The 16,526-nt window shown below is 44.5% G+C and overlaps 1 protein-coding gene across 1 annotated transcript in view; it reads left to right on the top strand.

Moving 5' to 3' along the window:
* Nucleotides 1-7,027, top strand: part of LOC106815735 (ketosamine-3-kinase-like) — a 73,933-nt gene extending 66,906 nt beyond the window's left edge. The window contains exon 6 of the mRNA XM_014820241.1: nt 6,989-7,027. The gene's annotated coding sequence lies outside the window, so the exon portion shown is untranslated. The remainder of the gene's footprint in view (nt 1-6,988) is intronic.
* The last annotated feature ends 9,499 nt before the right edge of the window (nt 7,028-16,526 follow it).

The following is a 16,526-nucleotide window of genomic DNA, read 5'->3' as shown; positions in this document are numbered from 1 at the left end:
CGCTGCGTACACACATTCCTGACAACACCAAACACTACTCAAACCACATTTTCTACAAGGAGGCGTACATTCTCTACATGGGCGGTACGTCTCCCACGCCTGCCGGCGTACGCACGCGCGCATGTGCACGCACCTCCTCGATGACGTAATGCGTGTCGAGCTAGCGTCGCATGCAGCATAGCATGCATGTTTGTTGAGGAATAGGAATAGCGCAGGGTTGAGAGCTGCCGTGTCCCTGTAGGTATGATAATGGCCACACGGTGGCGCGGACGTGCCGACCAGTTTTTCGGGGCGCCACCATCCGCCCGGTTCCAGGTTCGTTGCTAGCGTTTCTCATCTGCTCCCAACTGGGCCGCGCCCCGCGGCGTCAACTGCTTACAGCTAGCGTCCGACTGTTTGGAAGAATAGAGAGAGAAGAGGATTTAGTATGAGAGAGGGAGGAGGAGGAGGAGTGAGGAGGGGAGAAGAGAGGAGGAGGAGGAGGGACGGGAGGAGAGGAGGAGGAGGGAGGAGTAGGAGGAGGGAGGAGGAGAGGAGCGAGAATGGGGGAGAGAGAGAAGGGGGAGGAGGAGGAGGAGGAGGAGGAGGGGAGGGAGAGAGGAGGGGGGAGATAGCGTCACCTCGTATATGCCTCCAGCCTGGGCGGCGGTCGTTGGTACGGCAAGCGGTCGACTGCTAGGGATAGAGAAGAATGATATGAGAGGAGGGAGGGGGAGGAGGAGAAGAAGGAAGGGCAGAAGGAGAAGGAGGAGGGAGGATGAGGAGGAGGAGGAGGGAGGAAAGAGGAAGGGGCGGAGGAGGCCGGAGGAGGATGAGAAGAGGCGAGAGAGAGAGGACAATGAGTATGAGAGGGGAAGGAGGAGAAGGGCGAGGAGAAAAAAGAGGAATGAACGCGGAAACACACCACACACACACACACACAACACACACCACACACACACACCCAACACACACGACACACACACACACAACACAACACAGCACACACCACCAACCACACACACACGCCACACCACAACACACACACACCCCACAACACACACACACACCACCAACACACACACACACAACATACACGACACACGCATAAACACACACACAAACACGCACACACACATAGCACACACACACACACACACTCACACACACACACACACACACACACACACGGCGCGCGCATACACGAGCACACACACACACACACACGCACACACACCACACAAACACACATACAAACACGCACACCACACATACACACACCGACACACACACACACACACGCGCACACCACCACACAACACCACACGACGCGGCAGCGCACACACTCACCGAGCTAAGGTGGCACAGCTCCGGGCCACAGCGGATATGATTCATTAGGATCGCCTCCGCGTCGTCGGAAACTCAACGCGCGATAAGTTTCAGCGTGGCACCACTAGACGTCCGCACACATCCGTGACGTATAAAACACGGGCGCGCGCGATGCGGGAAGACGGAGCCAACCGCGTCGCGAGCGACGACGCGCGTTTACAGGGTAGTGAGCATGCATCGAGAGGGGCTGTTGCGTGGACTCATCATGGACGCCTGCAGCATACTGCATACAATGAGCAGCAGGAGCAAGCGAGCAGAAGAACAAACATGGCGGCGGTGGTCGCGCTGCAGTAAAAGTTCGCTGCTGTATTCGCGACGTCGCTGCTGCAGCGGCTGTCGGCGAGTCGGCGACAGCTGGAGCAGACCATGACGCTCGGGATAGTTCGGCGGACGGTATATTACCTTTCTGCTGCTACTGCTGCTGCTGCTGCACTGCTAGCTATCCTCCTGTTCAGCCTGCGCGGTCCGCGACGCGTTTTTGTTTTGCTGCTGCTGGTGCTACTGTTGCTGATGTTTTCTGATATGTGCCTTCGCTGCTGCTTATGATCTGCTGATGCTTTTTGTCGTCGTCTCTTGTCAGTCGCGCGTCCGTTGTTGTTAGGTCTGCTTGTTGCTTGATTGGTTGTTGTTGTTCGTGTTGTGTTCCTCCTGATAATTGCTGCCTTGCGACAGTTGATAGTTTTGTAGAATCTTATTATTGATTGTTGTTGCTGACTCGCTGCTGCTGCTGTGTTCTCGTCAGTTGTCGTTGCGGCCTGCTTTGCTGCTGCTTGCTTGCTGTTAATTAACATTGTTGCCGACTGCCTCAAGTTGTTGTTTGTTGGTTGATGAATCCTGCTATTGTCTTCTGCTGCCGACGTTATTGTTGGCTGGCAGACGTCGGCAGACGTTAAACTGTGAATAGATATAAGAGAAGAATGAGGCTGAGAACACACACACACCATTACACACACACACACCAAACTCCACACACACACGACACGCACAAATACCAACACACAACACAACATGCACAGCACTCGACACACACACACACAGCACCACCACACACACACACACACACACACACACACACACACGATACACACACAGCACACCACACACAAACACGCCACAATACACACACACACACACACAAACACCACGCACACACACAAACTAACACACACACAACACACACACAAACAACCCGCACCAAAATACACACAACACACACCACACACACACACACACACACACAAATACACACACACACACACACCACACACAAACACACGCACACAATACACCACCACGACACACACTCACACACACAGTAACACACGACTCTCACACACACACACACACACAACACACACACTCACACACACACACACACACAAACACACACACACAGCAACACACACACACATCACAAACACGCACTAGGGAACCGTAGTGGCCTCCCAAATGTGCTACTGCTAAGACAAATGATAGGATCACCAGTGATAATTAGTATTGTATTCAGGCATGTCGCACTCATGCCAGTATGAGATTGACAAGCGGCGTGGACAACGGAATGCAGACGCTTGCACCTAGCCACTCGTACACAGGAGCGGCTGAGCGCTTGCTCGCGCCGGACAATGGACGCGGGCGCCGCCTTCGCATCCGCCTTGCGCTAGGAATAAGCTGACACGACGCACTGCACCTACGAGCGGGCATTCGCTGCTTCCCAGCAAGGTTCTAGTTTAGACGACAGTCAGTTTCTAGAGCCGGTTTTGATCCCATATATATAAGCAGCATTTGACAAGCAAGGAGGACACACAGAAGATATAAGATTTAGAGAGACTATGTAGTCAGTCAGAGAGCCTATGCCATTGGTATGCCTAATAGCTGTATTAATAATATGTAATATATATATATTTTGTAATGAATGCTATTAATAATAAGAAGTCTATGCTGAACTACTAATCCGTGACTACGTCTACGTCTACGATCTACTGTGGTTATATGCTGCTCTCTTACGCCTGCTGCTGCTAAACGTCTACTGGTTATCTCGCGACTACGCTAGCCGCGGATGCCACTTCTACGCGGTCGACGCGTACATCATACACGGAGATCTACAACCCTTCGCAGTACAACAATAGCGTGGCGATTATGGTGCGTGGCGCAGGCACGCATGGCTAACGCCGCGATTGCGAAGCCGATACAGGGGGTCTGGGGGAACTCCCCCCAAAAAAATTTAGAGCCTGGAATTGGTATTTCCTGCATTTTCAGGCTATGTTGAAAGCAACCAATTCTGATCATTTTAAAAGGTCAATTTTGATAAATTTCAAAGAGGAATGTAGCTAAAGCTGCATGTATTTGAACGTAAGTATCTTACACAATATTAGTATATTGATATTAAAATATTGTAATTATTTAATTATTTGTAAAAATATATTAAATATTGTAAACTTGCAAATCTGTATAATGTGATTGCCATGATGTGACTTACGAAAGCTATTAGTGTATTTATTACTCCATAACACATAACACATAGACCATAATATACTATACATAGACATACACGTAACTTACACACTGCTGCACAGGGATGGATGAATAAAAATTATATCGACGAACATTTTCCATTCTTCCTCTTTCTTCTATTCTACCATCACTCTCTTCCTCCATTCTTACTTCCTCTCCTCCTCCTACCATCAACGCCCTACCACACCCCTTACCCTTAACGTCGCTCCACACCCCTACCCTTCCAACGCTCCTAGCCGGACCCGTAACCCTCACGACTCGGGTTATAGTCCTGGAGGCAGGTCTGTGTAGATTACCCTTTGAGGCATACCTAGTGTTGTAATTATGTATTTGTAAAGCAGAAGGAATTAGATCAATAAAGGCTGCAGGAATATCCGTTTTAACATACTTGATTTTGTGTACAAGAGTTGAGATTTTGAGTTTAAAAACATTATCAAGATTTAGAATGTCTAGAAGGTTGTAGTATGGGGTAGCACTTTCTTTTTTTTAGCAAAGAAGATGGAACGCATACATTTATTCTGTTTTGTTTTGATTTGTTGTAATCGAGTTTGGTAGGCAGTCCCCCAGCTCATTAGGCCATAATTAATATATGGGTATATGAGGGTATAATAATGTTGTCTAAGGGTGCTAATAGAAACATATTGTATAAAGTTGTTTAGAATACCTATATTTTTTGCCAGTTTGTTATTAACATGTTTTATCTGTGCATCCCATTGTAAATGGTCATCAATAAAAACACCCAAATATTTTATCTGTGTTCCTTTTTCTATGTTACATGTAGTTATTGTAATAATAGGCTTTTTTTCTAGGGGAAGTAATTAATTAGCATGTATTTTGTCTTCTTAAAGTTAATTGAAAGTTTGTTCACAGCGCAGTATTCTAAGACATTTGCAAGTTCATCGTTTATAACTTTTTCTAATTTATTTAAATCTGTTGAGGAATAAAAAATATTGGTATCATCTGCAATTATTTTAAATAATAATTTATTGGAGGAATTTGGGAGGTCATTTATATATAAGAGGAATAGGAGGGGCCCTAGAGTGGATTCTTGTGGTATGCCGCATGTTACATTTCTTAAACTAGATTCTGTATTGTCTATTTTGACATATTGTTTTCGACCGTTTAGATAATTAGTAAACCATGCATGGGGTAAGCCTCGAATTCCATATTTATACATTTTTGCTAAGAGTATTTGATGATTTATTGTGTCGAATGCTTTAGAGAAATCTAGGAAAATTCCACAGGTTATTTTGCTTCCATCCAATGCTGATTTTAGATTTTCTATTGTTTCAAGAATTGCATATTCAGTTGAATAGCCTTTTCTGAATCCAAATTGATGATCGTACAGTATTTGGTGGTTTTCTAGGAAAAGTATAAGCTGATCATGGACTATTTTTTTAAGGATTTTACTAAAGGCAGATATAATAGCTATAGGTCTATAATTTCCGGGGTCAGTAGCAATTCCATTTTTAAATACTGGGGTTATTCTTGATATTTTGAAAATATCTGGTACTATTCCTGTCATGATTGATTCATTATATATTTTTGTAAATGGAATTGATAGGTGGGCACTTGCTAGTTTAATAAATTTATTAGGTATGCCAATATATAGGCCTTGCCTTCATTCAAGTTAGCAAAAAGAGTAAGAACTTGAGATTCCGTCACTGGGGACATAAAAAAGCTAGAAGAAGGAGACTTATTTATTTACTGGGTAGGTTTCTTTGTTGTTTGGTCGCATTTAATCTTACTTGCCAGGTTGGGGCTACATTAGCAAAAAAGTTGTTAAATTGATCAGCTATATCAGCAGTATTAGTATATGTCTTGTTGTCACAGGTAATTTTGGTAGGGAGGGACTGTCCCTTAGTTTTCCGTTTGATAATATTACCTATAAGCTTCCAAGTGGATTTGAGGTTATCCTTATGCTTTGAAAATTGTGAACTATAATAGCCAGTCTTACTTTTATTTTTTAAATGTGTTAGTGTGTTTGCATACTTGTTGTACATCTGTATTTTTTTCAGGGTTTTTACTAAGGAAATGTGTACGATACATTTTTTGTTTTCTTTTAATAGATTTCAGAATTCCACCTTTAATCCATGGTCTATTTAATTGTTTTTGTTTACTCCGAGTGGCCTGTTTTGTAGGGGCATGATTATTAATAATGTTGTTTATAGTATGAATTGCTTCATTGGTTTTCTCATTCAGGCTTTTTGTAGGTAATAAAATAAGATAACAGATAGATAGATAGATAGATAGATAGATAGATAGATAGATAGATAGATAGATAGATAGATAGATAGATAGATAGATAGATAGATAGATAGATAGATAGATATGATAGATAGATTAGATGATAGATAGATAGATACGATAGATAGAGAGATAGATATATAGATAAATAGATAGATTATAGATAGATGTAATAGAACATAGATACATAGATACATAGATACAAGACGATGATACAATAGATAAGATTAGATAACATATAGATAGATAGGATACATAGATACATAGATACATTAGATAGATAGATATTGTTAGGGGTATTTTTCTTGTCAACCAGCTGGTGGACAACTGAGTGCCTTCATTTCGCGGGCAACCGGGTGTCCATGCTAGTATATATGTATAAATAACGGAGCCCGTGATAACTAGGCAGTTCGGTGCGGATATGAACATCGGACGCTAAGTGTTGTTAGCAGTGTGCAGCCGCGATATTCTAACCGCGTGACATTGTAGGAGGCGTACTTACGCGAAGGAGAATCAGAGGTCTAGGGAAGGGAAAGACAGAAAAAGATAGAGAAGAGAGAGTCGTTGAGAGAGAAAGAGTGAGAGAGAGCAGTGATAGAGAGAGCGTGATGAGAAAGAGAGGAGTGAGTGAGAGAGCGAGGAGAAAGAGAGAGAGCGAGAGAGACGAGAGAGAGAAATCGAACGACAGCATAGATCGATAGATATTATATGTGGATAGCATGGATGAATGATTGGATGGACTGGATTGATTGATCATCATAATGATATTAAAAATACTATGCTTATATATTTATATTACTATTATAATTGATATATATATATATATATATATATAATGTATATATTTTTTTTTCTTATCCAGACATTCTACACCAGAAACAAGCTCAAGGCGCAAATGGACATGTCCAGCAAAACAGGTCAGAGTTTTATTTTTCTCGTAAAAGTTTAATGCCTTTAAATGGTCAGAACACGCAAAAAACGCGCCCATCATTATCACATCATCATTATCATTATCATTCATATTCATATCATCCATCATTATGCACTCACCATTCGTTATCGGTCAACGTTCATCATCGTCATGCGGTCATACATCATCTTCGTCACTATCTCGCCGATCGCCGGGCTGCAGCAGTAACTGCAAACAGTACGCCTTTGTTATACCAGTTCGCGCGAATTGCCTTGCTACGTGTGTTCAATGAGGTTTGCCCGCCTGCTCAATCGCGAAAAATATCGCAGCAAGAATGCCGGAGGCAGGACTCAGCGTGTTTCTCATTCACGCATATCCTTCGCCTTTCTCCTTCTTCTCATTGCGGCCGCTCTTGCTCCGATTTCTCTTCTATTAGCTTCTCCTTTTGTCCCTGTCTGCGATTTTCACTCTTTCTCTTCTTGCTTCCCCTTTGCATGACCTACTTGCCATTCCCCTGTCTCTTTCCTCTTTCTTTTTCTATTTTTTCTTCTACCATCGCCTTGCATTATTTCATGCATTCTTCGTCTGCTTTTCTCGCTTACTCCTCTCCTGCCATTCCTCTCTCCTCCTCCCCTCCTCTGCTTGCTTCCTCGTTCTCTCCACCTTCTCCATCTAATCTGCCTTCACCACCTCCTTCTCTCTTCCTCCTCGTCCAGATTTACCCTCCCATTCTGATTACTCTCTCTCTCCTCCGTTCCAACTGCATTAGCGGATGATAACTGGTTGAGAAAGTCTGGGTTTTATCGCCTGCTGCATTTGATTGGCGCATCAAATAATTAACGCCGCGTAGCAAAGCTTGCGAACAGGCTTCGCTGATATGCAGCACTAGCAGACACTGGCGGGATTGTCAGGTCCCGGCGCCTAACAGACGATGCGAGAGACAGACGCGACTAAGAGATAAGATCAAAGCTAGGCTCTCGCTGACGGATTTGCGGAGCCGAAGTCTGTGCGGTACTGCTGCATGTAGAGGCAGACGCATCTTGTACAGTACAACCGCTAATATATATATATATATATGTCACACACACACAACTACACACACAGCCACACAGCACACACACACACACAACACCACACACAACAGCACACACAACACACACACACACACAGAACAACACACACCACGACACACACACACACACACACACAACCACGACACACACACACACGACGCCCGCGCGGCGGCGCACTGCGGCACGAGACGCAGCACGCACGCAGCGACAACACACACACACACACCACAACACACACACACACACACACACACACACATATATTATCATATATATATATAATATATATTATATATATATATATACGCGTGTGCTATCGCAGTATACGTTGACATAAACAAACCCAATGCATTTATCTCGCATTACTATATATTGGGCAGAGTGGGGAGATTGGGACGCTGCTAGACTCTGGTCACATCTGCAGCCTGAACGATTTCCGAAGTCCCTTCAAAACACGATCGCACGTGAAGCCGATCGCCTGCTGAACGGCGACTGTGGACGGTAAGTGCGGCAGAGCGATTGACGGACCAGGTGAGATAATTAAACCTAGCGACTGCTATACAGGGGCGGCCAGGTGTATTTTTCTTATGAGGGCGAAACCAGGGGCGGCTGTACAATGGCACGCACGCGAAGGGCGGGGGGGTTCTGGTCGTCTCGTCCCAAATTTTTTTGAAATTAGAGCCCCTCAGATGCGTTTTCTGCGCGAGCAGGGGGGTGCGACCCGCCTGGACCCCCCCTGTACACGCCCTCTGGGAAACTGTAGACTCTGATTACCCGTGTGGCTTGCAGCTGACGGGTGGGGTCCAAGGGGGTAGATTCATGCATTCATCAAGGTGCGTACGCAAATATATTTTGCTGTAAATCTTGTGTTAGATGATGACGTTGCTTTAGTTGCGATTCATTCAACACGGCTATTTAGTAAAGATTTTGTAGATTTCGCGTACGCAAGCGCGAGGCGCTTTTTAGGTGCGATTCATCAACTAAAATTGACGTAAACGCTTTTCGTAACTCATACACGAGCTGACGAGGTGGCCCGTAAACACTAGAAAATTTCCGCAGGTTGTTTCCAGCATATCGCAGCATGCATTATTTTATTGAGAAACATTATAAATATAGCTCTCTACATAAAACTAAAATAATAATTACCATACTACACAGTGACAGGCGGCGCCTTTGACGCTTTTTTTGTTCATAGCTTCGCATAGGGTTTTTCGTTATAAAACACGAGTTCGTAGTTAGCCGTTGTACGCTGCCACGCGCTGCGCAGCTCCTGTACGTGACACGCACGCACTTGTACGTGCCACAAGCACGGCACGTGTAGTACGCACGCTACGCACGCCGTGCTACGTCAGGCAAGCACGCACGTGTACGGTGCACACGCACGCAGGGTACGTGCACACATCCGCACGCACGTGTACGGCACACGGACGCACGCACGTGTAGTGCACAGCGCCGGCACGCATGTTGGTAACGTGCACACGCACGCACGCACGCGACGTGTCGCTGCTTTCATCGGTGTTGAACACAATCATACACACGAAAATGAGCGAACTATCACATCCCGAGCACTCATGTAGACAGAGCTAGACGATACAGAGGAGAGGCGTCGTTGGTTCCTAGCGTATGTGTCGCCACAGTGTGATTGGTTTAATGCTAGGCGCACGGGCCTCCAGCCAGCAGCTCACGAATGGCAGTAGTGGTTTACACTGGTAATTCTATCAAGCATGTGCGTCGCAGGTGGTACGCTGGCGTTGTGAATCGGCACATACGACTTGTGTAGTATACTTCGTAGAAACTTGTGATACGCAATACACTTTACGCAAGCGTTATGAATCCGTCGCCAGGGGCCGCGCTTAGTATGCCTTCTGGCGGGGTCGCAGGCGGCAGAGCCTGGCCAGGGGTCGGGGAAGCTTCTCAGCAGATTTAGCTAATCAAACGCCTCAAATTGTGACAAAAATTTGTGCAGGGAACCAAGGAGCAACATCATACAAGGCAGATGAAAACCCGGGGGGGGAGGACTCCCCCATTATGGTAGGTATCTGGTATGTGCCACTGCGAAGTTAAATAATGGTGGGGGGGGGCTCTGGAAACTAACTGCAGACCTTAAATAGGTGTTCTGGAACTAATGTTTTGTTGATGTGGTATGCTCTGGAACGGCCTATGTTCAAAATGGGGTCTCGGAACTAGTTGAGGATTTCGTTGAAAGTTCATGCTATGGAAACTGGACACGCGTTTAAAAGCAGGGGTCTCGGTATATATGGGGCGGGGAACAGTGATATGCTTTAATATCTATGTCTGTATGCACTTGGGACAATAATATGTTGCTATTATGTAGCGAGCGAGAGAAAAAACATGACCGGAGAGAGATGAAGCACGCAACGCACACAACACACACAGCGCAACGCGCGCGCGGCGTGCGGTAGGATACGCAGCACTACTAAAACTAGACAGAGGGCCGACTCAGGAGAAGAAACTCCGCAGCGACATAAGCCATACGCCATACCGACTCACGAACACACAGAATAACACGATATACGCCAGCGATACATGTTATGCGCGCCGCCGCTCAGTCAGCAGCAGGCGCGGCTGTGGGTTGGCTCGGCTCGCTGACGCGCTAATATCGATTGCGGTACACCCACACACACAACACACACGACACACACACACACACCACACACACACACACAGCACACACACATCAGGCAACACACACACACACACGCTAACGTTTACAGCGAACGCACAGACCCGATCACATAACTCCGCTCATTCCGTGGCGAGGTAAAAAATAAGATAGATGTAAGGTATTTTAGACGGTCGTCTGAACGTTAGTAATTATAATTTTATAAGTTGTACACCTCAAGTGGGCCTACCTTTTCGCGGGAAACAGCATCATCGACACATGATGGTCCAATTGCGGACTCCCAAGGAAATAACACCTTGACATCGATTGATCAAAGTAAGCAGCAGTGTTTGAACTGGATTGAATTTCGACACTTAATTTTTCGATCATTTCGATGTTAAAGGTCCAGCTTTGTAGGCTCATCACATTTTTGGCGTCCCCCATTATTTACAGAATCCTCTTCTTCTTTACCTTTTCTTGGCAATGATGGGGGGGTGACCCCCACCTCCCATCATTTTGCAAGACATTTGTAAGATGTTTCTTTTCTTCTTATCTTTTTCTTTTTCATGTTTTCTTATTCTTGTTTTTTTTCTTTCTCTTTCCTTTTTCTTTCAAATTGATAGGGCTGGGGCGGACGCACCGCCCCCTGCCCCCGTGGCGCCGGCCCCGACTGTATAGTTACTCTTCTCGGAGTCTCTCATAACTTGTATTTTATTATTTTTTTATTTTTTTTATCTTATTTTTACTATTATCTTATTATTTACTTTATTTTATTATTTATTTATCTCTTATATTTTAGCATTCATATAAACAACGTGGATGGTTCAGACTGTGATATAAGCGCCATATTTGGCACAGAAGCGCTACGGCAGATAGTTTAAGAGGCTGAGACGTATAGTATAGCTCAGTGCCGCTGTCATGCAGACATGCGTCCGAACTTCAGAAGCTTTAACGCCCTCAGGCACTCTCCCAAGTCAATTTCTTCGCGAGCGCAGTATTTGCTGAATCATCTGTGGAGGCTGAATCCCATTTTCGCTGTCCACCATGTTGCATCTGACTTTGAAAAAAAGGAACCGCCGCATGTAAAAAAATATTTACGCAAATGAATATCCCATCCGTGCGTTACATGAGCGAATTTTCCACCCTTGTGTTACGAGAGTGAATTTTCTACCATTTAGTTACGAAAGTGTATTTTTCACCATTGTTATACGCGAGCGAATTTTACGATTTTGCGTTGCGCAGCATGAATTTTCTTTTAGTGTCTATTTCTTTGTACGTGTTCGTAATAGATGGCGATGTCTATGAATTAATCACCACGTAATGCATTTGGCTGCTTCTAAACCTTGAAATAGACTAGTGACGAATATGCGATTCGACGCGTCGCTGTAAACTTTTAAACGTATATTAAATAATCATGAATTTAACAGAGCGGTTTTATATTATTGTCTGCGGAAGTCTGTCATTTTCACGCGTTTGAGATGGGTTGCTTTGATTTTATTGATATTGCACCACACGATGTATTCTAACAGCTATACTGAATTTTCGTAGGCCTACTTGTTGTGCGTATTTCATTGCGATGCGCATTGTGAACATATTTTAATGTAACTTTCAATAGACATGAATAAAATAATAATACTTATTATTATTATTTTGTTTCTCCCCCTTCCCGCCCGCAGTGATATTTGATCCGGCAGTATTCTACGGCCACTCGGAGTACGAACTCGGAATCTCAAACATGTTCGGCGGATTCAACCCGGCCTTCAACGAAGCTTACCACTCCATCATTCCGAAGGCGCGAGGCTTCGATGCCAGACACAAGCTTTATCAACTTTTCCCCTACCTAAACCACTGGTACGCGCGTCTAGCGGAATCATAACAGTTGTAATTATTAGGAATAATTGGTAACCGTAATGGCTTGAGGGTAGTTGTACCTGTTGTGGTGTTTCTTTGTAGACGTTGCTCAAAGAATTATCTATAGGATATTATGTCGTATAAAATATGTAAAGCATGTCATCGTATTGGTTAGTTGTTGTCTTACTTTTGTTCTTGATGTTGTTGTTGTCGTCATCGTCATCTTTGTCGTCGTCGTCGTTGCTGTTGTTGTTGTTGCTGCTGCTGCTGTTGCGGCTGCTGCTGTTGCGGCTGCTGCTGCTGCTGCTGCTGCCGTTGCTACGGCTCCTGTATTTTTTTCATTGCCTTGTCCCCATACAATTTCCTACATACACTCTGCTGTGTCATTATTGCTGCTTTTCTTCAATCCAATACAGACCCCAGTCCCCTCTAGAGGCCCGTGGAAACCTTGACCTTTTGGCATCTGTTGGAAGTTTATCTTTGAAGATTGAAGATTGAAGACTTTACAGTTTGCCTCTTGAAATCTAAAGCCTTGTTACTATTTTTGCCATTACAGGAACCACTTTGGCACTCAGGGTTATCGAACGACGGCTGTATCTCTGATGAAACAGCTACTAGGCAAGGAGAAGTGATTGAGAGGAGAGCAACCTAAGCCCAAAATAAGGGGTTATTATCTCTCTCAGCTATATCTAACAACGGCGGGCGCTAGATTAGAAGTCGCACGTAATATGACGTCGCACGCAAGTATAATTGGGTCTACCCCGGCGGTGGCTTGCTGGTCTATTTGTAAAATGATTGGTCATGATGACTATATAAAAATGGACGGCTATTTTCTAACGCTATTATCGGGTATAGTTGCACTTTTCGCAAAACAATGATAACTCTGCCGATAGTTGCTATCACTTGCACCCGACGGGTTCAAAAAGATCAAGAAGGTACATACGTCATGTTAAAACGCCCGGAACAGCTGGCTCGCTCTTACACTTCAGAGACTTTGTAATATGCATGACTAATGGACCAAAATCCCTTGTTATATGAAGATGTATGTATCATGCGGGAGAGTTTTTAGGATCGCAACGTTACACATAAATTTACGTCCGTACGTATGGGTTATGAGATTATATATACGCATTGAAGCGAACACAGTACACACAAAAACAGTTCTGCTCCCAACAACTGCATTGTGCCTTGTGACTACTTGAGCGGATCAAGTGCTTAGACGTTACGATAGAACTAATGTAGAAAATAGACGTGGTTTAGCTCGTACGGGCAACAAGTTTTATCCGCAAATATTTCGTTATAGGCAACTAGGTGAGCGCTAATAAGCAATCGTTCTTCTATAGATTTGCACGAGTTAACGCAGCTGCGCGTTCTCCGTAGGGCCTAGAATTCGACATTTATCTTTAGAGATTGACGAGTGGATCGCAAGTAGACACGCACGACGTACCTAATGTTCCTCATAAGATCGTATTATTTTAAGACAAATTCGACATTGAATTACCCGCCGTTGTCATCTTTTACGAACATAGTTATAGTTTTTGTTGCGGGTGCTTGCATGTCGAATACTTAAATTTGTTGATTCGCCTAAATGGGGAAATGTCCGAAGAGAAATTTGAATTTGATTATACTAAAATACTTCCATTTGTGAATTCGGTTAAATATTAAGAGGTATAGAGCTCATATTATATTACACGGTGTACATGAAATGAGATAATTTCTAGTTCGTGTACCCCCCCCCCCAGATATACTTTAAGAATGGCGGTACGATAGTTTATAAGCGTTTACGTGATGCAGCTAACGCGTGAAAGTAGAAACAAACTTTCGCTTCTGCTTGTTGAGTTTGCGCCCGTGCATGACGGGCGAATTAGTTTATGGGACGAACATGTTTATACTGCATGGCACTATATTATAGTGTCGACGGTATATATAGGCTTATATATATGCCTTAAGACACTTATCTCGCGGCAATTTTTACGGCGAGAATTGTTATAAAACTTTGTACGGTTCTTTGCTCGTACAGTTGGTGTGCATGTGTTAGTGTAGCATCACTATTATATCTATATATATACATACTACGTTGTATCTCGATTGTACGAGATTCCATGATCATTCATACACTGGTACGACTTCCTGATGATCTAAGCAATTAGTTCTATACCACATATACGATTGTGACATATAACACATGTCATATATACAGGCCCGTAGTACATTCTACACCAGAAACAAGCTCAAGGCGCAAATGGACATGTCAGAAAAACAGGTCAGAGTTTTATTTTTCTCGTAAAAGTTTCAATGCTTTAAATGGCAGAACACCAAAAACGCGCCATCATTATCACTATCATCATTATCATTATCATCATTATCATTATCATCATCATTATCACTCACCATCGTTATCGTCAACGTCATCATCGTCATGGTCAACATCATCTTCGTCACTATCCGCGATCGCCGGGCTGCACAGTAACTGAAACAGTACGCTTTGTTAACCAAGTCTCGGAATGCCTGCTACGTGTGTTCAATGAGGTTTGCCGCCTGCTCAATCGGGAAACCAGCAAGAATGCCGGAGGCAGGCACTCAGGTTTTCTCATTCACCATATCCTTCGCCTTTCTCCTTCTTCTCATTGCCGCTCTTGCTCCGATTTCTCTTCTATTGCTTTCTCCTTTTGTCCCCCTGTCTCGTTTTTACTCTTTCTCTTCTTGCTTCCCCTTTTCATGACCCTACTCTGCATCCCTGTTCTTCCTCTTCTTTTTCTATTTTTTTCTACCATCGCCTTGCCATTTTCATCATTCTTCGTCTGCTTCTTCCGCTTACTCCTCCTCCTCCATCTCCTCCTCTTCCTCCTCCCCCTCCTCTTCTTCTTCCTCGTTCTCTCCCCTTTCCTCCATCTAATCCTCCTCTTCCACCACCTCCTTCTCCTCTTCCTCCTCGTCCTACATTTACCCTCCCATTCTCATTACTCTCTCTCCTCCGTTCCAACTGCATTAGCGATGATAACTGGTGAGAAATCTGGGTTTATCGCCTGCTGATTTGATGCGCTCAAATAATTAACCGCGCGTACAAAGCCTGCGAACAGCTCGTGATATGCACACTACAGACACTGCCGGATTAGTCCCCGCTAACACACGATGCGAGAGACGACGCGACTACAGAGATAAGATCAAAGCTAGGCTCTCGCTGCGGATTTGCGCGAGCGAAGTCTGTGCGGTACTCGACTGAGAGGCAGACGCATCTGTACACGTACACCGCTAATATATATATATATATATGTCCACACACACACACACACACACACACACACACACACACACACACACACACACACACACACACACACACACACACACACACACACACACACACACACACACACACACACACACACGGGTGAAGACTTGCTCAGAGGTTTCTTTGTATTATAAACTCTCTTCATCCTGTGCGGGAAACTTCGACGGCACTGACATTATAGGCGCGTTCACACGACGTTTTTTAGCCCGAGCCTAATTAGGCCCGTTCCAGATTTGGCTCGAGCCGAGCGTTCACACGGACGTTTTTGGCCCGAGCTAATTAGGCCCGAGCCAGATTTGGCCCATCGAAAACGTCGGACCAGGCCCGCGAGCCAAATTTAGCCACCAGCTTCGGCGAGCGTAGAGAGGTAGAATGGGTTGAGCGGTAGATGCCGCGAGTGTCAATGTGTACTTCGACGAAATAAAGTCCAAAACAGTATAAAAATTCGAAAAATTTGATCAGGATGCACGTTTTCAAGATTGATAATTAAACTCGAACGTAAGTAAACACCTCTAAATAGTAAACAACGCAATCTCGCGGACATACTGCCAAAGTATCTGTGAGATATTTGTGCAATAAAATTTATTTTACTTTGAATTTGAATTTGACAGACAGTATTCACTTGCGTACGTGTGAACGCGCCGAGCTCCA

The sequence above is a fragment of the Priapulus caudatus genome, unplaced genomic scaffold (genome assembly GCF_000485595.1).
Source record: "Priapulus caudatus unplaced genomic scaffold, Priapulus_caudatus-5.0.1 Scaffold1189, whole genome shotgun sequence".
In the NCBI taxonomy this organism is placed as follows: domain Eukaryota; kingdom Metazoa; phylum Priapulida; class Priapulimorpha; order Priapulimorphida; family Priapulidae; genus Priapulus; species Priapulus caudatus.
The sequence above is the reverse complement of the archived record's forward strand: the minus strand, read 5'-3'. Positions and strand labels throughout refer to the sequence as shown.